This window comes from Lygodium microphyllum, chromosome 1 (assembly GCF_053477565.2).
Source record: "Lygodium microphyllum isolate KBCC chromosome 1, Lygodium_microphyllum_v1.1.10, whole genome shotgun sequence".
NCBI lineage: Eukaryota > Viridiplantae > Streptophyta > Polypodiopsida > Schizaeales > Lygodiaceae > Lygodium > Lygodium microphyllum.
Window position 1 is genome coordinate 195354963 of NC_141135.1, and position 26579 is coordinate 195381541.

At 42.6% G+C, this 26579-nt stretch overlaps 1 pseudogene; it reads left to right on the top strand.

Moving 5' to 3' along the window:
* The window catches only part of LOC148042126 (dihydroorotate dehydrogenase (quinone), mitochondrial-like), a 36778-nt pseudogene extending 10539 nt beyond the window's left edge, over positions 1 to 26239 (top strand).
* The last annotated feature ends 340 nt before the right edge of the window (positions 26240 to 26579 follow it).

The window sequence follows — 26579 nt, forward strand, 5'->3', positions numbered from 1 at the left end:
CACTACGTGCTAAATATTCACTACAAGTGGATTCTTGATTTGATTACTATGCTTGTTGGTTTGATTTGATTACTATGCATGTTGGTTTATGGCAAATGCACTATCTTGTTTTGGCATGAGAAGATCTCACAAATTAGTGGAAGAAAGAGCATTACAGACGAAGTCTACTTCAGTGGTTTGTAAGTTTCTGTTGGAGGATGTTATTTGCAAGCATGGATGCATTAAAAAAATTACTGCAAATAGAGGTGAGTTGGATGCTGACGAGGCTAGGGAGTTTTTCTCTTGCATTGGAATTAAACTTCCTTTGACTTCGTCATATAATCTAGAAGGCTACAGGAAGAGCGAAAGAGGCCATTCGCCGATTGTAAAAGCCTTGGCGAAAGCATGCGATGGATGGGTTAGAGAGTGGCCTAGGTTGTTGCCTTATGCCTTATGGGTTGACGCACTACTCACAGTGTGACTATAGGTTATATGCCCATTGAGTTTATGTATGGGTAGAAGCCAGTCATGCCTATAGAGATTTGCACACTTACTTGGACTGCTTTACTGTGGCAGAAAGAAGAGATGACTAGAGAGGATTTTTTAGCTTTTCATATTTGTCAATTGGAAAGAAGATCTAAAGATATTAAGAGAGCAGTTCAAAAGCTCAAAGAGGCCAGAATTTGCAATAAAGACTAATTTGATAGCAGACACAGATTGAGACATAAAGAGATTGAGGAGGGATATTGGGTGTTAGTCTATGACAGCAAACTACACAATCAGTATAGTACTATCCGCAAGGTTTTGAGATGATGGTTTGGGCCTTATTTGGTGCAGCATGTCCATGACAATCCTACATATTCTTTGGGAGAACTTGATGGCATGGCCTTGCGGATTCCGATTGTAGGGAAGAGAATCAAATTATTCAAGAGAAAAGATGATGCAATCTATGCAGTTGAGGAGTTGGATGATGAGATTTATAATGGACTTGAGCCAAGAGATGATGAAGATGAAGATATGGATATTGCAGATGCATTTACTCAAGATGAAGAGATCACATTGACCATCGAGCTTGGTAGAGATGAGTATGGATGTAACATTCTGATCTTTCACGCGTGAATTTCTTTTATAAGTTGTAATGATAATTTCTTTAATTAGATAATGGCAATTTTTTTAGAATTATGCCCCTCTCCTCCAGCCGACTCTCGTGCTGGAGGAAGAGGGGAACCGCATGTATAAGTAAGCTCCTTGCTGGAGCTTGCTAAGCGTATGGGAGCATGCGAGATGCCACACAAGGGAGGGAGGATCCCCTCCCCTCACCTATTTAAGGATGGTGGGAGGATTGGGGGCATCGCGGCTGCCAGAAAGCTCGAGGAGGGAGTGAAGAGTAGATTGATGCTGCCATAGTGGTGAGAGAGGGAGGGAAAATACTGTCACACTATGATGGAGAAACGATAGCTATGAGGGAGAGTGTGGGTGTGGAGAGAGGTGGATCGTTAGGGAGTCGAGACTGCTGGGCAGTCGTGAAGGAGGGAGAGACTATCAACGCCACTGTGGGGACTCCGCGTTGTTGTCGCCGCCACAGGGAATCACGCCAGCTACCGCCCAGAAATCGTTTTCTTTTTCCTCTCCTCCACGTAAGCATTCCACGTGCAGAAGCTCTCTGAAGCTTCTGGAAGCTTTCAAGGGGGCTTCCTAAGCCCCCTTTCATACCCTTTCATACCCTTTCATACGCTTTCCTTTTCCCCCACACAAAAGCTCCCTCCTAAGGGCTCTTTAAGCCCTTTTTCCCCATACACAATCCCCTATATCCAAAGGGTTGTTCTACACCCTTTTTTTCCCCCTTTGTTTTGTGGGTCTTCAAAAGGCCCTTTCATATAACCCCCCCCCACAAATTCTTCTTTCGGGCTTCCCCCTAACTCGGGTTCATGTGCCTCTTTAAGCCCTTTTTGTTTTTCCCACAGAAAATCCACTGTTAAGGGTCTTTTGACACCTTTTTCCCCCATACAAAAGCCCTCGTAAGGGTCTTTTACACCTTTTATTTTCTTTTTTCTATGGGTCTTTAAAAAGGCCATTAAGCCCTTTCCCGGCTTAATGGGCCTTACTCACAGAGGATTTTAAAACACCCTCTTCTCGGGATTTAAACCCTTCCCGTGGGTTTCTCCCCTCCTCCACAGAAATATCCCTTCAAAGGTCTTTTTATACCCTTTGCCCCCTTTTTCCAATCTGTTAAAAGTGCAGTTAATACCCCTTTTCTGTGGGTCCTATCCGAGGCCTTTAAAAAGGCTCATTAAGCTTGTCCCTTTGGATTTCCTTCAATCTCCCAATTAGCCCGAGTTGCTAAACCCTTTCCATGTATTCAATTTGCACCGAAGCTTCTACGGAAGGAAGGAATAAACATTCATAAAGGGCGGTGGAATTACAAAGGGAGTTTCACAAAGCCGCATCCAAGATGGAAAGGCCGCATTCACAATGGCTCCTAAGAAAGCACAAGGGACAGCTGCAGGAGGATCATCTCCTAGCATCCACGTGGATATCTCACCACAAGTCCAGGTTTTCCTTCCTAATTTCTTTTTTACGTTGTTATAATTCAATCATGCGTGGATGATTTTATTTAGGAGATATGATGCATTTTTCATCTTAAATACTTTGGTTAATTTTGAAATAATTAGCTCACGACGAAAGAGTTTGACCATTAGTATTTTTAAGAAAACGAACAAATAAAGTGAGCAGAAGATTGTTATGTGTCTCTAGCAAGTAGTTTTTTTGCATTTCAATGAATTGAACTTAGATTAATGTCCATATTTACAAAACGGAATCAAGATAGTGCACTCCATTTAGGCATGGGAGTATAATTTGCATGTCGCATTATTAGGACATATCTTCTTTTCAAATGGGTCATTATGGAAAGTACTAATAGCCCATAGGAAATTGCAAGGCATCAAATGATTCTTACGTTGCATAACTCTAGTCAATTATTGTTTTTCAACTGCATAATTATTAGTAAAAGGCTGCTTGTTTTATCATGAATCTTCTTCGCAAGTTATAGGATGATTAATTGGAATCAGGCTATAACCTAACCTATGCTTGATCTTAAACTGAAAAGTTAGGGTTGAAAATCAACTTACGCGTAGACAATGAGTCATGTGGTTATGAAAATGATAGTGTAATTATCTTCAAGAATAAATAGGTTAAATTGGCATAAACCTAAAAACCTAAAAACCACGGAGTACTCGTTAGAAGAGGGTTAATTCAATGCAACATATCCCAAGGAACTGACTGGGGTTAGCACAGTAAATACATTTACCTAGTCGCACCTATTGCTAAAACTGAAACTCCTATACCCTAAATACTTGCCCACCTTCACGAAATGTAGGGACATCAGGACATACTTGCAAGAGAAGGTCTAGGGTTTTTCCCTAACAATCTCTTGCTAGAAAGATGGAACTTGGAACCCTAGGACCGAGAATATCGACCTAATGCAATCAAGAACGGATTGTTGTATCTAATCATGACACGGTGATTAGAAGACACCGCTGATGGATAGAATAGTCCCATAGTTTGATGCGACACTTGTGCAACAAGTTGCAGAGTCGCATGATCTTGTGATTGGAGCACAAGGGAATGAGCAATTTCTCAGAATGAGGTTGGCAGATTCTTACGCAAGTTATCTTGCAAGAGGATGAATAATCATCCTAATATAGTATCTTTCTTGGGTAAAGATAAAATGCTTGGAAGCAAAGGACCAACCAATAAATTGGAATAACATATGAACTTAAGGTATTGATCAAGTCGAGTTAATAGGGTACGCCCTAACACAGGATATAGGGGATCTTGCTAAGTCAAAATTAATCTTGGATTGAGTGTTGGATGCATTTGGAAAGAAGAATTCACTCCTTAGCAGTTGGCCAACAATAACGACCAATGGAAATGTTTGTGCTTGTTACAGATTTAAGAGCACTATTTTACTTTGTTTGATCAAAGAATTAAAGGATAAATAGATATCTAATGCTTCAGGTTGAAGGCCTGAAGGGAGAGGCAGCTTCAGTTACCTCCGATTGCCTGCGTGACCCTAAACAAGGGGGTTTTTAACTGCGCCGAGAAGGTGGACCGAACGCGTCGCGAGAGGTCTCTCCGTTAAGCGTTACTTGGAACAAGAGGATGCTTGGGTGCCAAGGGGGGCTCTGGCCGTAAATCCCTCACCTTCTGGGCCCTGCACAAGAGACTAACGTGACTCGGGATTGGATCTCGAGGCCCACATACTAGTTTATGAGCAGAATCTTGGATTAGTGATCCCTGTGGATTGCTGGATAGCCTTTGGGCGGATTGTGGATAAGCCTACGGACTGGAATTTATGTATTTCAAAGATAAATATGATAACCTGTTAAAAAGGAACTTGTTTGACATTGCTTTTCTATGTCAAGTGCTATAATTATGTGAAGGAACCAGTACCTAACAGGCTAATTAAGAAAGCTGATTGATACATGTCGAACTAAATGTGTTAGGTAATTAAATAACTAAACAACCTGAGGAAAGTGCGGTGGATGTGGCCATAGGTCCATCCTACAGATGGGTGGTCCCGATCGACCGGGAACTTTTCTCAATTAAGATGGATAGCAGAAAGATCGTTCAAAGAACTGAACAACAGGAGCATTGACCTAGAGTTATAACTAATCCCGATTTACGTTGTTTTAGGGGAACGAAATGGGACTATGACTTATGGTAGGGAGGTTGAGCTTCGCATCCCTCTCGTTTCCCATTCTCCTTGAACCAAGTGCAGTGTGAATCTGCTTCGGACCTGGCATTTCTGTGTAAAGTAGTTTGCTCAGGTTCGACACTAGTTGCCGTTAGGAAATGACCAATAGGAAAAACCCTAATTCAGGTTGGTCCTAAGTGGGAACGACCGGAATACTTCCGCTATGTGGCAGATGCGGAAATTTCTAAATCGCAAATCTCGTAACATTCCATGGGAGTGCCGGGCGGAGCTTTCTAGGCATCCTTTCCGATGGATTGCTAAGACGTGTCCTGAAGATAAGAGGTGGACACGTTACAATTGGTATCAGAGCCAACCAACGAAGAATTTGTTTTTATGAAATCTTAATAAGATAAAGTAAAGCAAATGTTATTGTCCAAACATTTCCTTACTTTCAAAGCTGTCTTGCTTAACTATGAAGCATGGAACAGGTTCTTGGTATTTCGAGTCATGTTTGTGACTATGATGCATTCCCCGCATTATCGACAAAGGGTTGAGATGATGAATATCCTAGAACGTATCTATAATCCATCACCTTTGTACATGGAACGAAGATGGACGGGTACTTCAGGAATCTACTATATAGCTGCCCACTGGTTTGCATACCTACAGAGGATCAAGTGGTTGGAAGACCTAAAAGTCGTAAAGCTGTTCATTTTTGTGGAAGCTCACGTAAACTCAACTTTACATATTCGAGGTCAGAGGGTTGAGCTGAACTCATATGTATATGAGGAAGTGACCCATGTAATCCCCGCCAACAGGATTAAAGTGTTGGGGCGCCATGAGAAGAATGGGTTCCAAAGGAAAGGATACCTTGATCTTCAAATGACTTACTGATTCCTGAAGATCCATGATCCGAAACCATACTATTATGTAGTTCCTGTAGATAAATGTAATACAATATTATTCTCCCCAAACAAAATGTAAACAATTGGCTTATCATCCCAAGACATGTTGTATTCCGTAAGGGCTATGCCCATATAAATATAAATAAGACTTCTTTTTATCAATGTCTGATTGTGCATGAGAATTGATAAAAAGTTAAGTGGTTAGATTGCTTGGTTGGCTGAAATGGAAACGAAATATAAATCACAGTGTTTAACAAGTAATAACGTTAAGAAATCTTTATTTAGACACAACCCCAGATACAGAATCCTAGTTCGTCTCCTACATCAAGTACTGCTGTAATCCAGGAGAAGAAGTTCCTTCTCAAGCAGATTAAGCCACCCAAATTTGACGGGAGAGGCAGGTCTGTCCAAGCAGATGTTGAAATTTGGATTGAATCCATGGAGGAGTACTTTGAAGCAGCCGGTATTGCATCCACCAATCAGGCTATGCTCGCCAAGCTGAAGCTCACCGGCGAAGCTAGGCTTTGGTGGAAGCAATGGTGCAGGGATCAAGGGATCGCAGAAGGATTCGTTACTTGGGAGAAGCTGAAGAAAGCCGTGCAGGGAAGATACTTACCACCTACGTATCACATGCAAAAATGAATGAGTTCTACGAGCTAAAGCAGTTGGGACTCACTCTCGACGCATACTACTCCAAATTTGTCTCACTTCTTAAGTATGCGCCACAGATGGACATGACATAGCAGGTGTCAAAATTTTGTGCTGGTTTAAATCTACTAGTAAATACCCGTCTCAAATCTATGCGTCCATCAGATCTTCAGGACGCACTCATTCGAGCTGCCCCTATAATTCAGGAGGTACAGGCTAGACCAAGAGGTAACAAAGCTTGGTCTTATAATGACCCGAACAGAGGAGCATTCAGGCCTTAGATGAAGAGAGTTCAAGGTCAGAATTAGGGACAAAGAAAAGAAAGCAAGGACTAATAATGTCAACAACTTTGTTCCTACTCAAAGCAATGGCCGAAACCTCCGTTGTTTCCACTGCAACGAGCTTGGTCATTTCAAGAGGCAATGTCCCAAACTTGGAGGAGGACATTGCCAAGCACCTTTCCAAGGATTGGGCCGTGGTAAGGGAGCCGCTAACCGAGGCAGAGGAAGAACCGCTTATGCTGCCAATAGGCAAATCTGCGAAGAAGAAGAAGATCCAACCATGAAAGCAGATTTTGAAAGGGCAATAATCCATGCCGCTCTTCCCAAGAAAGGGCCGAATTGCCAGCTCTCGGTGATCCAGACACCGTCGGACTATCAAGGTAAAGGTTTCAAGACCTTGATTGATTGTGGTAGTAAACATTCCTTTATCTCACCAGCTTGTGCAAAAAGATTAGGAATAGCCATAGTAGAAGCACCTATTTTGCTTGTGGAATTGGCAAATGGTCGTGAGGTTACTTGTACCAGGCAAACTTCTAAGGTGGAATGCATTTTGGGAGGAAAGATGACTCCGGTCGAATTCAGAGTCATAAATTTAGGTATCCGTGAGTGTCTACTCGGAATGGATTGGCTTAAACCTAATGATGCCCACATTCATTGTGGAAAGGGCCAAGTTTCCTTTCGAAACTCTGAAAAGGAATTGGTCACAACTCAAGGTGAGGCTGGAGTGCCAAAAATTCAATTGGCCAAGGCATCTCGGATTATAAAGGGAGTCAGAAAGGGACTACCTGTCTACTTGATTAAGCTCAATAAGTTAGATCAGAAGCAGGAATCTAGTGAAGGACCTTTTTGACTAAAGGAATACGTGGACATATTTCCTGAAGAGTTGACAGAACTCCCGCCTCAAAGAGAAGTGGATCATGAGATCAAGTTAGTACCAGGAGCTGCGCCAATTGCAAAGAGACCTTATAGAACATCCATCTCAGAAGCAATTGAGCTAAATGAACAACTCAAGCAACTGTTAGATCAGGGCTACATCCATCCTAGTAGTTCACCATGGGGAGCTCCAGTACTGTTCCAGAAAAAGAAAGATGGAATACTTCGACTATGTATTGATTACAGAGGGTTGAATCAATCAACTGTCAAAAACAAGTACCCTATTCCTAGAATAGATGAGCTTCTTGATCGTCTTCAGGGTGCAAAGATCTTCTCCAAGATTACTATCAGATAAGGATCAAGGAAGAAGATATCCCCAAGACGGCCTTCAATACAAGATATGGACACTTTGAGTTCCTAGTTATGTCATTCAGACTTACGAATGCGCCTGCCACCTTCAACAGGTTAATGCAGGATATCTTTATGCCATATCCTAATGACTTCGTGCTCGTCTTCTTAGATGACACTTTGATCTATTCCAAATAGGAGGAAGATCATGAACCCCAACTTCAAATTGTCCTTGAGACAATGAGGTCACATAAGCTATGTGCTAAGATGAAGAAGTGTGCATTCTTCAAACGTCAGATTGAATATCTGGGATTCATAGTATTAGTGGAAGGAATCTCAGTGGACCCAGCCAAGGTCAGAGATGTGCTAGAATGGCCAATACCAACAACTGTCAAACAAATATGCAGCTTTCTTGGATTGACAGGATGGTATAGGGTCTTCATAAAAAACTATGCTTTGATTGCAACACCTCTGACGGATTTACTGAAGAAGCAAACATCCATTGCATGGTCAACTCCTGAACAAACCAGCTTTGATAGATTCAAGCAAAGTTTGGTATCAGAACCTATCCTAAAACTTCCGGACCTCAATAAGGAGTTCAAGGTAGTAACTGATGCTAGCACACTTGCCTTAGGATGTGTGCTCATGCAGGAAAGCCATCCTCTAGCATACTCTTCAAGGAAACTGAAGAGTCATGAGAAGAATTATGCTACCCATGATCTAGAATTGTTAGCTATCATCCATGCTCTAAAGCTTTGGAGACACTACCTGTTGGGTAACAAGTTTACTCTAGTGATTGATCATAAGAGTCTCAAGTGGATCTTTACCCAGAACAAGCTCAACATGAGGCAACGTCGGTGGATTGAAGTGCTGAAAGAGTATGACTTTGAAATCAAGTACGGACCAGGAAAAGAGAATGTAGTTGCCAATGCACTCAGTTGCAAGGCATTCCTTAATTATCTAATCTTGCAAAATCCATCAACAGGTAGATCCCTAGCTACAAAGGTATCTATGCCAAACAATCCAATACTTGAGTTAGCTGGAGAGGAAGCATGCCATGATCCGACCTATCAAAAGATGCTAAGGGAGATCTCTATCAAGGATCAGGATCAAAAGCTGCAGGCAAAGTATCATGAATTCTCTGTTAATAGTGGACTTGTCTACTATAGAACGAGGCTGTGTATACCAGCAAGCCAATCACTTAAGCAGAATATGTTGTGGGAAGATCATGATTCCCCTTTCTCAGGACATCCTGGCTATGTCAAGACTCTCAATGCAGTTAGGAAGAGCTACCATTGGGAGACACTTAAAGGTGACGTTCTTAAATATGTCACCGAGTATTTGTCTTGTCAACATATCAAAGCCGAACATGTCAAGATGCCACGAAATTTGCAACCGCTTGACACTCCCCTAATGAAATGGGAATTCATCAGTATGGACTTTGTTGTTGGCCTACCCCAAGTTTAGGGGGGATACAACTCGATCATGATTGTGGTTGACATGCTTACTAAGGTTGCACACCTTATTCCAGTAAAGACAAACTATAAAGCCTCACACATTGCAAGATTGTTTATCAAGGAGATATTCAAGCTACATGGGCTACCAAGAAGAATCATTAGTGATCGTGATTCTCTCTTCACATCACACTTCTGGAGAGCTATCTTTGAAGCCATTGGGACTCAACTCTGCTTTAGCACAGCTTACCATCCCCAAACGGATGGCCAAACAGAGCGAGTCAATCAAGTCATTGAGGACATGCTTAGGGCATACTGCGGTCGTGAACCAAAAAGGTGGATTCAATACTTACCTTTGGTTGAATTTGCCTACAATGCTTCTTACCAACAAAGCATTCAAATGAACCCCTTTCCAAGCATTGTACAGTCATGACTATCGAAGTCCCCTCAACTTCTCAAATCCAACCTTAAGGGTTGAAGCTTCAAGGCAAATGTTGGAAGAGATGGATGACCAAATGAAGTCAATAAGATAGGACATCCAAGCTGCCAAGGATAGACAGAAGGCATACGTGGATTTAAAGCGTCAAGATAGAGTCTTCGAAGAAGGAGATATGCTCTTCATTCGCGTACGTCCAAAGAAGAGTTCCCTATCATAAGGAGATTGCAAGAAGCTAAGTCCAAGGTATTGTGGACCGTACAAGATCCTCAACTGTCTAGGACCTAATGCTTATAAACTGCAACTCCCTGAGAACCTAAAATGTATTCCATATCAGCCTATTGAAGAAGTATGTACCTAATCCTAACCATGTACTTGATGACCAAAAAGTTGTAATGCCTAGTCAAGGAGTCCTTGAACTAAGGGCTGACAGGATCTTAGATGTAAGGGAGAGACAACTGAGATCCAGAACCTTGAGAGAATGCCTCGTCAAGTGGAAAGATTATCCCGAAGAGGATGCCACTTGGATAGATGAAAGCACTCTCAACCATCAATATCCCCAGTTTGTCTCGAGATGAGGACACCTCGATTCCTCCAAGGGGAAGAGAATGTAACATTCTGATCTTTCACGCGTGAATTTCTTTTATAAGTCGTAAGGATAATTTATTTAATTAGATAATGGCAAATTTTTTTAAATTATGCCCCTCTCCTCCAATTGACTGTCGTGCTAGAGGAAGAGGGGAATCGCATGTATAAGCAAGCTCCTTGCTGGAGCTTGCTAAGGGTATGGGAGCATATGAGATGCCACGCAGGGGAGGGAGGATCCCCTCCCCTCACCTATTTAAGGATGGTGGGAGGATTGGGGGCATTGCGGCTGCCAAAAAGCTCGAGGACGGAGTGAAGAGAAGATTGATACTGCCATAGTGGTGAGAGAGGGAGGGAAAAGACTTGTCAAGATTGTGGGAGAGAAGGAAGGAGTCTCACTTGTAGCTTTCTTGCTTGCACAATGGGGGAAGACACACAAAGGTGGAGGCTGAAAACAGTTTTCCTCTTCTTAGTTGTGTAAGCCAAAAAGAACTCAAGTACAAAGAAATAGAAGAACCCTATATATGGGTCTCAAACCAAACTCAACTAACTAAGGTGGCATGCTAACTGAGCCACGAACTAGAGTAGATAAGGATAGCTATCATGTAGCTATTATTTAGGGGCGGTGTACCAACCGCATCTGCAACTGACAAGTCGGTGACATAAATACACAACGGTCACCCTGGCGTATCACGAGTGGAGCTCGATATCTCAACACTCCCCCTCGAGCTCAATCCCAATTCCTGCACACCAAGCAGGTCTCTGAACTTGCGCAGCTTCTCTGCGCCCAATGCCTTCGTGAATATATCAGCAACCTGATCCTCTGTGCTGACATAAACTAGATCAATAAGACCTAGTAAAACCCTCTCTCGCACATAGTGATAATGCACCTCAATGTGCTTTGTTCTAGCATGATAGACTGGGTTATTTGCCAAGTGTATACTACTCATGTTGTCACAATAAATGACAACTGGCCCATCTGTAGGCTCATGCATATCATAAAGTAGCTTATGCAACCAAGCTACCTCACATGCAGCCATTGCTGCACCCCTGTACTCAGCCTCTGTGCTCGACAAGGCAACTGTAGGCTGTTTCTTGCTGCTCCAAGTGACTGCAGCACTCCCAAAAGAGAACACATATCCACTGGTAGATCGTCTATCAGAAATACTACCAGCCCAATCAGCATCAGTGTATCCATGCAACTGTATCTGAACCCCAGTCTCATAAAATAGTCCATACTGCAATGTGGACTTCACATACCTGAGTATGCGTCTAGCCGCATCCAAATGTGTTCTCCTTGGAGCCTGCATAAACTGACTTACCAATCCAACAGCATAGCTCAAATCTGGCCTGGTAATAGTCATATAAATCAAGCTTCCTACTATGCGTTTGTACATAGTAGGGTCTTCCAGAAGCTCACCTGCATCTGCGCTCAGCTTCACATTCTGTTCCAAAGGAACTGAAATAGGCTTACAGCCTGTCATCCCATATTTGGACAGCATGTCCAATCCATACTGCCTCTGCAAGAGCTGTATCCCACTCGGTGATCTAATCACCTCAATGCCCAAGAAATAATGCAGCTCTCCCAAATCCTTCATCTCAAACTTTTGCTTCAATAGCATTTTCACATGAAGGATATCTTCATCACTGTCACCTGTCATAATCAAATCATCAACATAAATGACAAGCAGCATAATACCTTTCTCTGTCTTTCTCACATAAAGTGAGAAATCTGCCTTGGAAATCTGAAAGCCAATAGTGACAAGATACTGCCCTATCTTGTAAGACCATGCTCTAGGTGCTTGCTTCAAGCCATACAAGGCTTTCTTCAACCTGCAAACAAACTCAGGATGAACAGCATGCACATAACCTGGTGGCTGCTCCATATAGACCTCTTCTTGCAAATCACCATGCAAGAAGGCATTCTTTACATCCATCTGATGTAAAGACCATCCCTTTGATGCAGCCATAGCAAGGACTGCTCTTACGGTTGCCATCCTTGCAACCGGACTGAATGTTTCTTCATAGTCAATGCCATATGTTTGTGCATACCCCTTGACTACTAATCTTGCCTTGTATCTGTTCACAGAACCATCTGCATTGTGCTTCACCTTATAAACCCACTTACAGCCAATTGCATTTTTACCTTTAGGCAAAGGTACCAATTCCCATGTAGCATTTGCTTCCAAGGCATCCATTTCTTCATCCATGGCTTTCTCCCATTTTTCTTTTCCCATGGCTTTCTCAAAAGAAGTGGGTTCTGGTTCCTGTATCACTTTAACCATATATGCATAGTGAATGGCTGTAAATCCATCATATTTCAGCTTATCCACAGGATACCTAGCTCTGGTAGACCTGCGCAAAGTAGGTTCACTCCCAGGTGCTCTCAAAACATCCCTGGTCTTCCTTACTCCAGGTGTAACAATAGAAGGAATACCCAACTCATCATCAATGCTCTGTTCTGAGCCACTGGATTCACCATCCACATAAGAGTGACCTGCATTCACATCAAACATGGGCTGATCAACCTTCTCTTTTCCTTTTCGTGATACCTGCATACCACTATCTGCATTACTTTGAGAAGATTCTCCTGATCTCAATCTGCTTGTCCATGGCGAAGAATGTGAACCACTGCTAGAGGACGCTCCAGGTCCACTAATATTTTGTGACTGCTGCTGTGAATTCTGTGCAGCATTACCATTTTGTGCATCTACATCATCAATCACATTTACTGGTTTATACCAGCTACTCATCTCATCAAAAACAACATCTCTGCTCACTGTAAACTTACGAGTAGAAGGGTTATAGCATCTATACCCTTTTTGCTGCAGAGAGTAACCAATAAAGATGCACTTCTCAGCTTTTGGATCCAACTTGGATCTCAACTCATCTGGCACATGTACATAGGCAATGCAACCAAAAATTTTCAAATGAGAAATATCTGGTTTCCTACCAGTATACCTCTTCTCTGGAGTCATTCCATGTATTGCTGCAGTGGGAGTCCTGTTCATTATGTAGACTGCTGTAGCAACTGCTTCAGCCCAATAAAAATCTGGCAGGTCTTTTTCATTGAGCATGGCACGAGACACCTCTCCAATATGTCTGTTTTTTCTTTCTGCAATTCCATTTTGCTGTGGGGTATGACTGCATGAATATTGCTGCTTTATGCCATGCTCCTGCAGGAACCTTGCAAACTCATTTGAGAGGTACTCTCCCCCTCCATCTGACCTTAGGCATTTTATCTGCAGGCCTGTTTCTTTTTCAACCATAGCTTTAAGAGTTTTGAAATGCCCAAAAACTTCACTTTTCTTTTTCATAAAATACACCCAAACTTTTCTGCTATAGTCATCAATAAAATTGACAAAATAATGACAGCCTCCAAGAGATGTAGCTTTAGTTGTCCACACATCAGAGTGGATTAATTCCAATGGCTTCTTACTCTCTTGAACATGTCTAGGAAATGGTTTCCTTGCCTGTTTTCCAAACTGACAGGCTTCACATACCTTATGCATTTCTGCAACCTTGAATTTCGGCAAACCTGCAACAATATTTTGGGCCTGCATTGATTTAAGTCGCTGTACATTAACATGACCAATGCGTTTATGCCAGATATCAATATCTGCAACTACACCGGTCCCATGTGCAAACATTGCTGCACTCAATTCAGACATGTCTGCATCCAATGTAAACATTCTGCCCTTCTTCTTTCCTTTTGCTATCAAGCGACCTTTATTTTTCATATCCTCAACAAAGCATCCATGAGGATTAAATCTGACCTGCAAGCCCTGCTCAACCATTTGACCAACTGAAACCAGATTCTTGGTGATATTCGGGACATGAAATACATCGGACAAGTATTTCTTTTTCCCATCCTGCATAGACAAAGGAATTTTTCCAATCTGCACAATAGGATGTGCAGTATCATCACCAGTCTCCACAAATCCTGGTTTTTCCATTTTTCTTGCATCCTCCATCCATTCTGCATGACCTGTCATGTGGTTTGATGCACCTGAGTCAACATACCATACATCATTGCTTTCTTCTGCACTTGTCACAGAATTGTTCATGTGCTGCACCATGAACAAACGCTCATTTCTGTCATCACCCTGTCTACTAGAAGATGCATAATTTCCTTGTTGCAGTTTTCCATTCATGATGTCATTCTGCTTTTTATAGCAGTCTTTAGCCATATGACCCATTTTACCACAGTAGTAGCATTCAACATTACTGTTTGCATTTTGACCTCTTTGCCATCCACCACGACCTCTTTGGCTCCCCCTGCCTCTAGAGTTACCACGTCCTCCTCCATAGGACTGGTTTTCTTGAGTTTGCTGCATATTCTGATTTCTACCACGGCCTCCAAATCGGCCTCCTCTACCGCTGCCTCTACCTCTTCCAGCATTTGAGTAGAAGACAGCTTCTTTTGAAGTTCCTCCTGAAGAAGATGCACCACCATTTCTCTGCTCCTCAGAAATTAGAAGAGCAATCAACTCCTCAAAATCAGGAAATCTTTCACGGACGGAAATGGATGTCCAAAACTGCGCATAATCCTTTCCTAGACCATTCAAGGTCACAGAAACTAAATCATCATCTTCCACTGGTGACCCAATGGAAGCAAGTGCATCTGCAATCTTCTTCACCTTCATGTGGTAGTCATTGATGCTCATACTTTCTCTTTGCACGTTATGCAACTCTTGCTTGAGCTGCATTTTCCTGGCTTGCGTATTTGTGCTATACATTTTTTACAGAGTATCCCATGCCTCCTTTGGCGTACTTGCATCCTGAATATGCACAATCATAGAGTCTGAAATACTGATAGACAGCCAGTACATAACTTTCCTGGCTCTCTCATGCCATGCTTTGAATGCCTGCATTTGCTGTTGATTGGGAACATCAGGAAGAACTGGTTCTTCTTCATTTCCTGCAACAAATTCCCAATATCCTTTTCCCATAAGGAAATTCGTCATTCTAAACTTCCATGCTTGGAAGTTGTTCTTGTCAAGCTTTTCAGTGACAATTTGTGAAAGAGAATCAGACGCCATTACAGAACACTGCAAAAAAATTCTGTCACTGCAAAAAACACAGCTTCACCCTCACAAGGGCAAATCTGCAAAACTGGCAAAAGTGGTATTTGACCACACAGTCACTTCCTAGTAACGATTTTGCATCAACAGGCAACAGGGATGATTCTGTAACTCCCAATGTCTCTGCACATAAGCATACGATGCAATTTCTACAGTAACTTTTCACCGACCTGTAGAACAGTGGCTGCACAGCATAAAACTGGGCTTTTTTCTGAGTGCGTGCAGAAAACTTCCGCCTCCAAAACAGGCCCCAAAATGGCCTCAAATAAAAAAAACAAGGTCGCCGAGGGCTAAAGCCTTCGCCCGCAGCATATACTGCCCTCTTGCTTCACTGCGAAGGGCGTCTCAACCTGAGACAATGCACTCTTGCAATTTCCAGCTGTGCTACCTGCAGAGATCTGCTCCCAAAACAGAAAATGAAAGCAACACTGCTCCTCTTACCAGACCACCGCGAGCTTGGCTTGCTTTCTTGAGCTCCTTACCACGAACAAGGCTCTGATACCATGTCAAGATTGTGGGAGAGAAGGAAGGAGTCTCACTTGTAGCTTTCTTGCTTGCACAATGGGGGAAGACACACAAAGGTGGAGGCTGAAAACAGTTTTCCTCTTCTTAGTTGTGTAAGCCAAAAAGAACTCAAGTACAAAGAAATAGAAGAACCCTATATATGGGTCTCAAACCAAACTCAACTAACTAAGGTGGCATGCTAACTGAGCCACGAACTAGAGTAGATAAGGATAGCTATCATGTAGCTATTATTCAGGGGCGGTGTACCAACCGCATCTGCAACTGACAAGTCGGTGACATAAATACACAACGGTCACCCTGGTGTATCACGAGTGGAGCTCGATATCTCAACAAGACTGTCACACTACGACGAAGAAACGATAGCTGTGAGGGAGAGTGTGGGTGTGGAGAGCGGTGGATCATTAGGGAGTCAAGACTGCTAGGCAGTCGTGAAGGAGGGAGAGACTGTTAATGCCACCATGGGGACTCCGCACTGTTGCCGCCGCCAGAGGGAATAACGCCAGCTACCGCCCAGAAACCGTTTTCTTTTTCCTCTCCTCCATGTAAGCATTCCACGTGCAGAAGCTCTCTGAAGCTTCTGGAGGCTTCCAAGGGGGCTTCCTAAGCCCCCTTTCATACCCTTTTATACCCTTTCCTTTTTCCCCACACAAAAGCTCCCTCCTAAGGGCTCTTTAAGCCCTTTTTTCCCACACATAATCCCCTATATCCAAAGGGATCTTCTACACCCTTTTTTTCCCCCATTGTTTTGTGGGTCTTCATAAGGCCCTTTCATACATAACCCCCCCACAAATTCTTCTTTCGGGCTCCCCCCTAACTCGGGTTCATGTGCATCTTTAAGCCCTTTTTTTCCCCCCCACACAAAATCCACTGTTAAGGGTCTTTTGACACCTTTTTCCCCCCATACAAAAGCCCTCGTAAGGGTCTTTTACACCTTTTATTTTCCTTTTTCTGTGGGTCTTTAAAAGGCCAGTAAGCCCTTTCCCGTGGCTTAATGGGCCTTACTCGCAGAGGATTTTAAAACACCCGCTTTCCGGGATTTAAACCCTTCACGTGGGTTTCTCCCCTCCTCCACAGAAATATCCCTTCAAAGGTCTTTTTATACCCTTTGCCCCCTTTTTCCAATCCGTTAAATGTCCAGTTAATACCCCTTTTCCGTGGGTCCTATCCGAGGCCTTTAAAAAGGCTCATTAGGCTTGTCCCTTTGGATTTCCTTCAATCTCCCAATTAGCCCGAGTTGCTAAACCCTTTCCGTGTAATCAATTTGCAGCGGAGCTTCTACGGAAGGAAGGAATAAAAATTCATAAAGGACGGTGGAATTACAAAGGGAGTTTCACAAAGCCGCATCCAAGATGGAAAGGCCGCATTCACAATGGCTCCTAAGAAAGCACAAGGGACAGCCGCCGCAGGAGGATCGTCTCCTAGCATCCATGTGGACATCTCATCACAAGTCCAGGTTTTACTTTCTAATTTTTATTTTACGTTGTTATAATTCAATCATGCGTGGATGATTTTTTTTAGGAGATAGGATGCATTTTTCATCTTAAATAATTTGGTTAATTTTGAAAGAATTAGCTCATGAAGAAAGAGTTCGGCCATTAGTATTTTTAATAAAACGAACAAATAAAGTGAGCAGAAGATTGTTATGCGTTTCTAGCAAATAGTTTTTGTGCATTTCAATGAATTGAACTTAGATTAATGTCCATATTTACAAAAGGGAATTAAGATAGTGCATTTTGTTTAGGCATGGGAGTATAATTTGCATGTCGCATTATTAGGACATATCTTCTTTGCAAACGCGTCATTATGGAAAGTGCTAATAGCCCATAGGAAATTGCAAGGCATCAAATGATTCTTATGTTGCATAACTCTAGCCAGTTATCGTTTTTCAACTGCATAATTATTAGTAAAAGGCTGCTTGTTTTAGTATGAATCTTGTTCGCAAGTTATAGGATGATTAATTGGAATTAGGCTATAACCTAACCTATGCTTGATCTTAAACTGAAAAGTTAGGGTTGAAAATCAACTTACGCATAGACAATGAGTCATGTGGTTATGGAAATGATAGCGTAATTATCTTCAGGAATAAACAGGTTAAATTGGCGTAAACCTAAACACCTAAAAACCACGGAGTACTTGTTAGAAGAGGGTTAATTCAATGCAACATATCCCAAGGAACTGAGTGGGGTTAGCACGGTAAAGACATTTACCTAGTCACACGTATTGCTAAAACTGAAACTCCTATACCCTAAATACTTGCCCACCTTCACGGAATGTAGGGACAGCAGGACATACTTGCGAGAAAAGGTCTAGGGTTTTTCCCTAAGAATCTCTCGCTAAAAAGATGGAACTTGGAACCCTAGGACCGAGAATATCGGCCTAATGCAATCAGGAATGGATTGTTATATCTAATCATGACACGGTGATTAGAAGACACCGCTGATGGATAGAATAGTCCCATAGTTTGATGCGACACTTGTGCAACAAGTTGCAGAGTCGCATGATCTTGTGATTGGAGCACAAGGGAATGGCCAATTCCTTAGAATGAGGTTGGCAGATTCTTATGCAAGTTATCTTGCAAGAGGATGAATAATCGTCCTAATATAGTATCTTTCTTGGGTAAAGATAAATTGCTTGGAAGCAAAGGACCAACCAATAAATTGGAATAACATATAAACTTAAGGTATTGATCAAGTCGGGTTAATAGGTTACGCCCTAACCTAGGATATAGGAGATCTTGCCAAGTCAAAATTAATCGCGGATCGAGTGCTGGATGCATTCGAAAAGAAGAATTCACTCCTTAGCAGTTGGCCAACAATAACGACCAATGGAAATATTTGTGCTTGTTACAGATTTAAGAGCACTATTTTACTTTGTTTGATCAAATAATTAAAGGATAAATGGATATCTAATGCTTCAGGTTGAAGGCCTGAAGGGAGAGACAACTTCAGTTACCCCCGATTGCCTGCTTGACCCTAACCAAGGGGGTTGCTAATCGCGCCGGGAAGGTGCACCGAACCCACCGTGAGAGGTCTCTCCGTTAAGCGCTACTTGGAGCAGGAGGATGCTTGGGTGCCAGGGGTGGCTCTAGCCGTAAATCCCTCACCTTTCCGGCCCTGTACAAGAGGCTAACGTGACTCGAGATTGGATCTCAAGGCCTGCATACTAGTTTACAAGCGAAATCTTGGATTAGTGATCCCTGTGGATTGCTGGATAGCCTTCGGGCAGATTGTGGATAAGCCTACGGGCTGAACTTTATGTATTTCAAAGATAAATATGATAACTTGTTAAAAAAGAACTTGTTTGACATTGATTTTCTATGTCAACTGCTATGATTATGTGAAGGAACCAGACTAATTAAGGAAGCCGATTGATACATGTTCAACTAAATGTGTTAGGTAATTAAATAACTAAAAAACCTAAGGAAACTGCGGTGGATGTGGCCATAGGTCTGTCCTACGGATGGGTGGTCCCGGTTGGCAGGGAACTTTTCTGAATCAAGATGGACAGTAGAGAGATTGTTCAAAGAACACGAACAACAGGAGTGTTGACCTGGAGTTATAACTAATCCTGATTTACGTTGTTTTAGGGGAACGGAATGGGACTATGCCTTATGGCACAGAGGTTGAGCTTCGCATCCCTCTCGTTTTCCATTCTCCTTGAACCAAGTATAGTGTGAATCCGCTTTGGACCTGGCATTTTTGTGTAAAGTAGTTCGCTCGGGTTCGACGCTAGTTGCCGTTAGGAAATGACCAATAGGGAAAACCCTAATTTAGGTCGGTCCTAAGTGGGAACGGCCGGAATACTTCCGCTACGTGGCAGATGCGGAGAGTCCTAAGTCACAAACCCCGTAACATTTCATGGGAGTGCCGGGCAGAGCTTTCTAAATATCCTTTCCGATGGAATGCTAAGACGTGTCCTAAAGATAAGAGGTGGACACATTACAATGGATAGCTCTGGCCCATCCGAAGGATGTTCAGGTTTGGAGAGGGCGGATGTTGTGACACTATGCATCCACCATTGCAAACATGAGGGTGGAGTTTTTCACCAAGAATTTGATCTCATTAGTCAGCATCATTAGGAATTTTTTTTCCATTGTGTGTCTTTTTATTTGCATTTGCATGATGCATGAGCACATGTAGTTAGGCTATGCACAGTTTCTTCAATGCATTCAAGGTGTGTGAGCTCCAAGGATCCAAGGGCGAGCTCCAAATCCTCGTCCCCTGAAAGCTCGTCCCGCCACAAAGGAGCATCGAACGGACTCCGCAGAAAAAGAAACAACACATCAATCCACCATACAATAAAGCATTCAAATATCTCATGGTAACTACGGACAAGAAAGATGAGTGACTTATAGGGCCGCCGTGTCTATACAATCGGTCGATCAATGCATTGAGACCGTGCCTCTTTGCATATCGAGTCTCAAGGCCTATCGGATCGCGATTTGTAATGGAGTGCTACAAAGAAAACAAAATGCTAACTGTTAGAAACATGATTGTCAGTACAAAGAATATTTCAAAAAAACAAACAAGCAAAACAAAATAAAAACTTACAAAGTCCTCCAAATATGTCCTGTGGCCGCCACTCCCAAGATGATGGACCAATCCGGCCTCGAGTCGTGACCACGCTAATTACAATCCATTCCTAGCACAAACCTAACATATCTTATGCCAATCATGGGATTTTAGCCCCCGACAATTGGTCGTCTTTAGAAAATGCGGACCTGAGAGAACGCATCATACCTGTCGGAGTGCGGATAAACTTGATTACTTGCTTCACAATGCGCTCTTTTAGTGGACAAAATCCAAGGAGCGCGAGGAAGCTGCATGCGACCATCAGCACTTGACTGCGGCCAAAGCACCTCCATCTTACCTACCTCCTTCAAATCCATTCGTGCCCCTATAGTGTCTCTCTTTTCTGTGATGTGGTCCCATACCAAACTGCCCACATTCTGAAAAATATGCATGGGATCCAACAAGTGGTTGACCTGTAAGTGGGTCCAATATGGCAACTTGTAGAAAACTGAGAACCGTCACATTCCATTTGGATGTGATTTCTGTGGACCATTTTCAACTCGTACCAGCTTGCGGTGTTCATACGTGTTGGAGGTCGTCCAAGGAAACCTTCCCTGAGTTCATGATCCTCCGGCAAGAAAGCGGCGTGTCCTTGATATACCATCTTCTTCATGGTTCGTGACCTTCAAGAGTCTAACTATGGCCCACACAATGGACATGCATGATAACCTGAGGTAACCAGACCTGTTCCAACACCACGACCTAGTGAATACTTGATTGAATAAGATAAAATATAGATATTACCAGCGAGAATGGAGACCTGCTCACCTGAGTACTCTCCCAATCCCGAAAAGTCATGCATCGTCCACATGAGAATGGCTCGAATATTGGCTGACCGTCGACCATCGCGCCTGCTCATATCTTGCACAGTGACCCCCTCCTCCCACAAAATCTTAAGCTCATCGACTAATGGACGAAGATACACGTCCATATTTTTAACTTTGCAGCAGCCTGGGACGAGCAAGCTAAGGATGAGATGTCATTTCTTCATAGAAAGCCATGAAGGAATGTTGTAGTTGACAAGGACTATAGGCCACACACTATAAGAAGTTGAGCGCAGACCGAATGGGTTCATGCCATCCATTGCGAGACCGAGCCGAAGATTCCTTGGCTCTCGCGCAAAGCTTGGGAAGGTAGAGTCAATGTGGCTCCATGCACACGAATTCGATGATATTCGTTGAACTCCATTCGTGGACTTATTCTGCACATGCCACTTTGTCAAGCTCGCCATGCCGGACGTACGAAAAATGTGGTCTATGCGGGGGATGAGCGAAAAGTGTCTGAGAACTTTTTGAGGGATGGTTTGCCCCTGCAAGTCCTGTCGATACCTATGAGCAGCACACTTTGAACATGTCTCCATAGTCTTGTATTCTCCTCAAAACAGTATGCAATCGTTGATACATGCATGGATGTTATTGTAGTCCATGCCAAGCTTCCGTAAAACATGTCGTGCATCATCACGAGACTTAGGCATGGTATTTGCAGGTGGTAATATATGATATTTCAATAACCTAAAAAAATCATAAAACACCTTGAAAAAGCACAAATGTTTGTAATAATAGTGTCAAAAAAAAAATCAATGAAGCCTATGTGCAAGGTACCTGAATAACTGGGTCACACTCATATCGCTCCACCCGTATTTTGCTTGCACACTTAAGAGTGCAAGTAGTGTCTTCAACCGAGATACTCGACACCCATCATATAATGGTATGGATGCTTCCTCTCTAAGCGGATCAGAAGTCTCAAGCTCCATGGGAATTAATGCATCGATCATTGCCTCCATCTCAGGCTCCAAGATTGTAGGTAGGTCTAGAAGGTTTTCTGTCTCCTTTGGCATTGACGGTATAGATTAGCCTTGCAAGTGGTGGATTGGCTCCTGCACTCCATCCATCGCACGCCCACGAACTCTTCTAATTGGCCGCAAAGGGTGCACTCCCCCTTCGGACGAGACATCACCTCCCTGGATAGAAAATTTGCCAGTAAGACCCAATCTTATTGTATATGGTTTTCAATTAGCTTGCGAGTACAATGCATGATTGATATTAACTTCAAATTACCATTTGTTAAAAATCCGCAATCGCCTGATCAATGATCTCAGATTGAAACTCGCCAAATCGTCGTACGTGTTCTATAGACAATCGGCGTTTTCGTTTAATTGCCAACTTGCATTGAGAGCAAGGACATGGGACACGCTGATTAAGATACACCTCACGATCTTGAACAATAAGACCTTCTTCATTTTCCATCTTATCTATATTACAACAAACGAGGCTCAAATGGATAGCTTTATGGAGATGTATGTCAAGTTGCAAGTTGACCATAAGCTCTTGCTTGAGAGAATTTAGCCTCTGCAAGAGATTGAGAAGCAAATTTTGTAAAACATTGAGGTTGATATTGATGCATCCATAGTGTTGAAATCTAAACTTCAAGATATAAGAAATGCTTTACTGATTGATGTAAAGAATGCATGGGACATAGTAGTTAAGAGATTTATTGATGTTATATCTCGGCCATATACCATGCTCAAGGATTTGTTTGTCCCGGTAGATAATTATTCATTATTGTTAAAAAAAAAGCATTGGTTCATAAGGTTCATGAGTCGAAGACTAAATGTTTGGACTTGACTAAAAGATTGGATAATGCCTTAGATGCTAAAAGGAAAAGTGATGAATATGTTACTTCATCATTGCAACAAAAAGATTGGTGACAAGGATGCTATGATTAATGAAGTTCTTCACGAGGTGAATATAGAGTTGAAGGGGATGGAACACGATTCTTCTTTGGGATTTAGTGGTGATTAGTCAATTATTGAGATGTCTTCTTGTGCAACCATTATACCTTATATACCTAGCTACGGTCTCTAGGTTATGTACTTTGAGTATCTTAGAGGGGCTCTACTAGGATTACTTATACAACTACACTAGAGGGCTTTGAGTATAAGTAATCCATTTATGAGCATCATTGAGGATCTCTTAGTCTAATAATAAATCAGTCTCAACAAAAAGCATCTTAGTAATGTGGTTTTTTTGTCCTAGGTCCATGTATAAAAAGTAATGCCATCTATGAAATTTATCAACTATAGTTATAAAATTTGTTCCAATCAATTCTACTCATAGTCATAACATTTGAAGAAAATATCCTATGCTCAATTTAAGGGATTCTTCTTCTATAGAAATACTTTTGGGTTCATTTTGATGAAGTACCATAATGACCATTAGCTAGGGTATCGTTTTCTTTTAGTCCTTCCGTTGACTAGTTGGCATGATTACTAATTTGTTATGCCTATAAAGTTAATACAAAAACAAGGAATTATGCATATCACAATTAGATCCCCTACTTGGACATTATGAAGCATATGACCAATTTTAAGCCATCTTAAAGAGTCACCAATGTACGTGGCCCATGGCAAAGCACATTGCATACCATTATCGATAAGTCTATTATCGTGAATCTTAAATCTCCTAATTAGACTTTATAAAGTGTATGACTAATTTTTAGCCCTCTTAAGGAGTCGATGTAATGGTACCCATAAAAAAAGCAAAGTGCATACCATTACTATAATCATGAATATGTTATCGTTCCAATATATACACACACAGGTGGACTACATCTTGAGTAGACAAAAGCTATCCATTTGAGTAGAGGTACATCTCCATAAAGCTATCCATTTGAGTATAAATCTCTTTTTCTTTCTCTCCCTCTCTTTCTCTCTCATTTCCTCTCCCTCTCACAATATATCCTAACACTCTCCAAAAGCAAAAGGGAGAGGGAGAGAGAAAATGCACTCTCCCTCCCTCTCCCTCTCCCTCTCTTTCTCTTTCTCTCCCTCTCTCATTTCCTCCCCCTCTCTCTCCCTCTCCCTCTCTTTCTCTTTCTCTTTCTCCCTCTCTCTCTCTCTTTCTCTCCCTCCCTCTCCCTTTCCCTCTCTTTCTCTCTCATTTTCTCTCCCTCTCACAATATATCCTAACACTCTCCAAAAGCAAAAGGGAGAGGGAGAGAGAGAATGCACTCTCCCTCCCTCTCCCTCTCCCTCTCTTTCTCTTTCTCTCCCTCTCTCTCCCTCTCCCTCTCCCTCTCTTTCTCTCTCATTTCTTCTCCTAAACAAGCAAAAGAGAAAGTGATTTAAACCTTAAACAAGAAAAAGGGAGAGGGAGAGAGAGAATGCACTCTCCCTCTCTCTCCCTCTCTCTCTCCCGCTCTTTCTCTCTCATTTCCTCTCCTAAACAAGCAAAAGAGAAAGTGATTTAAACCTTAAACAAGCAAAAGGGAGAGGGAGAGAGAGAATGCACTCTCCCTCCCCCTCCTTCTCCCTCTCCCTCTCCCTCTCCCTCTCTCATTTCCTCCCCCTTCCTCTCCCTCTCCCTCTCTTTCTCTTTCTCTTCCTCTCTCTCCCTCTCCCTCTCTTTGTCTCTCATTTTCTCTTCTAAACAAACAAAAGAGAAAGTGATTTAAACCTTAAACAAGCAAAAGAATGAGAGAGGGAGACTCACCGATGAGATAGGGCGGCTCCTCTTTGCGATGAAGGCTCCTCCTCTCCTTCACGAACAACGGTGGCGGTGGCAAGTCTTCTTCCTCTCCTTCTCTCACGACGGTCGCTCTCTCCCTTGCTCTCGCTCTCAAAACACAAAATGTGAAAAAATGAAATAAAGCCGCGCTCGGTGTCGGTCCGTTTTTTTTCCCAGTGGACCGTCGCTATTTGCGTCGATATTTGCGTCGTTTTTTGCGACGCAATTACCGACGCAAATAGTGACTGCGCGACCCGCCGTCGCTATAAGCTCAAATCCTTGTAGTGCTATCTATGTGAGTAGCAGCCCATGGTTTGGATCTCAAGGAGAAGAGACATGATCCATTGATTCTCGGTGTGGAGGTATGGGGAAGGACATTTTCCAATCCTATTGGCCTTGTTGCTAGTTTTGACAAAAATGTTGAAGCTGTGAAGGGCCTGTTGGGAACACAATATTAGTGAGTTTGGGAATCTCCCAACTCCAATTTTTTAAATACTAAAACAGTGGCACCCAAATAACATGCCCATAAGTTTCTCAAAACTATATGATGTGACCTATCCTTGGAAAGCACTTGAAAAATAGAATCTATTGAGCTATAGAGTGCTCAATTTGGAGTTATAGTATTCCAGTTATGACAAATCCAAAGATTTGACCATGTGTCCTAAACTTATGGAAAATTCCCATATTTCCCAATATGGTGTTTGGGGATATGTTTTTGTTTTGTTGAGGTTGGAGAGACACCTCTTCCTTAGGAGGGCAATCCAAAGCCTCGTGTTTTCAAATTACTGGAGTAGGGGGCTGTCATTAATCACTATGGTTTTAATAGTGAAGGTATTATGGCAGTAGCAAAGTGCTTGGGATCACAACATGTGAAGCAGCATCTTGTTGAGTCGGTCTCCACATCGTCATGGTCTCCAAATGACCAGAGCAAATCTCTGTCCAAGAGTGGCCCTGGTCTCTTAGGAGTGAATCTTAGGAAGTAAAAAAGCACAGAAGATGTTGCTGATTATGTTCAAGGTGTTCATACTTTGTCTCAGTATGCTGATTACTTGGTTATCAATTTATCTTCCCCTCAACATCCCTGGATTACGAAAGTTACAAGGAAGGAAGCAACCGAAAGATCTAATTAAGAGGGTGCTAGCAGCTTGGAATGAGATGCAATGGGGGGGGGGGGGAGAGGGCCCCCTCTTTTACTCGTGAAGATTGCTCTAGATTTGTCAAAGCTGGACTTAGCCAAAATTGCTGCAGTTGCGCTTACCTTACGACTGGATGGCGTGATCATATCAAACACCACAGTCTCAAGACCAAACTCTTTAGTTGGCGTTCCACATACAACCAGGATTGTATAGCTTCGTACTTCTTTTGCAGCCATAGCGTGAGTTGTCCGTTCCTACACCCTCTCTGCCCTCGTCCTTTGCCTCCTCCTATCCGTTGTCCTCACGTCTGAGCTCCGCCGTGTTTTCCTCAAGAAGAAGCCCATTGACGGTGACACCCTCAAGGCTGCGAAGCTCTGACTTCGGGATCGCAGACGCTCGCCATTATGGCCCCTCCTTGGCTTCTTCACCTCTGACTACAATGCGAGACATGGTGTGGAGCTCAAGAATTATCTGAATGCTCAGTATTATGGTGGTGAGATTAGTGTCGATACTCCTCGAGACGTTCACTGATTGCTTTACGATGAAGGAAAAC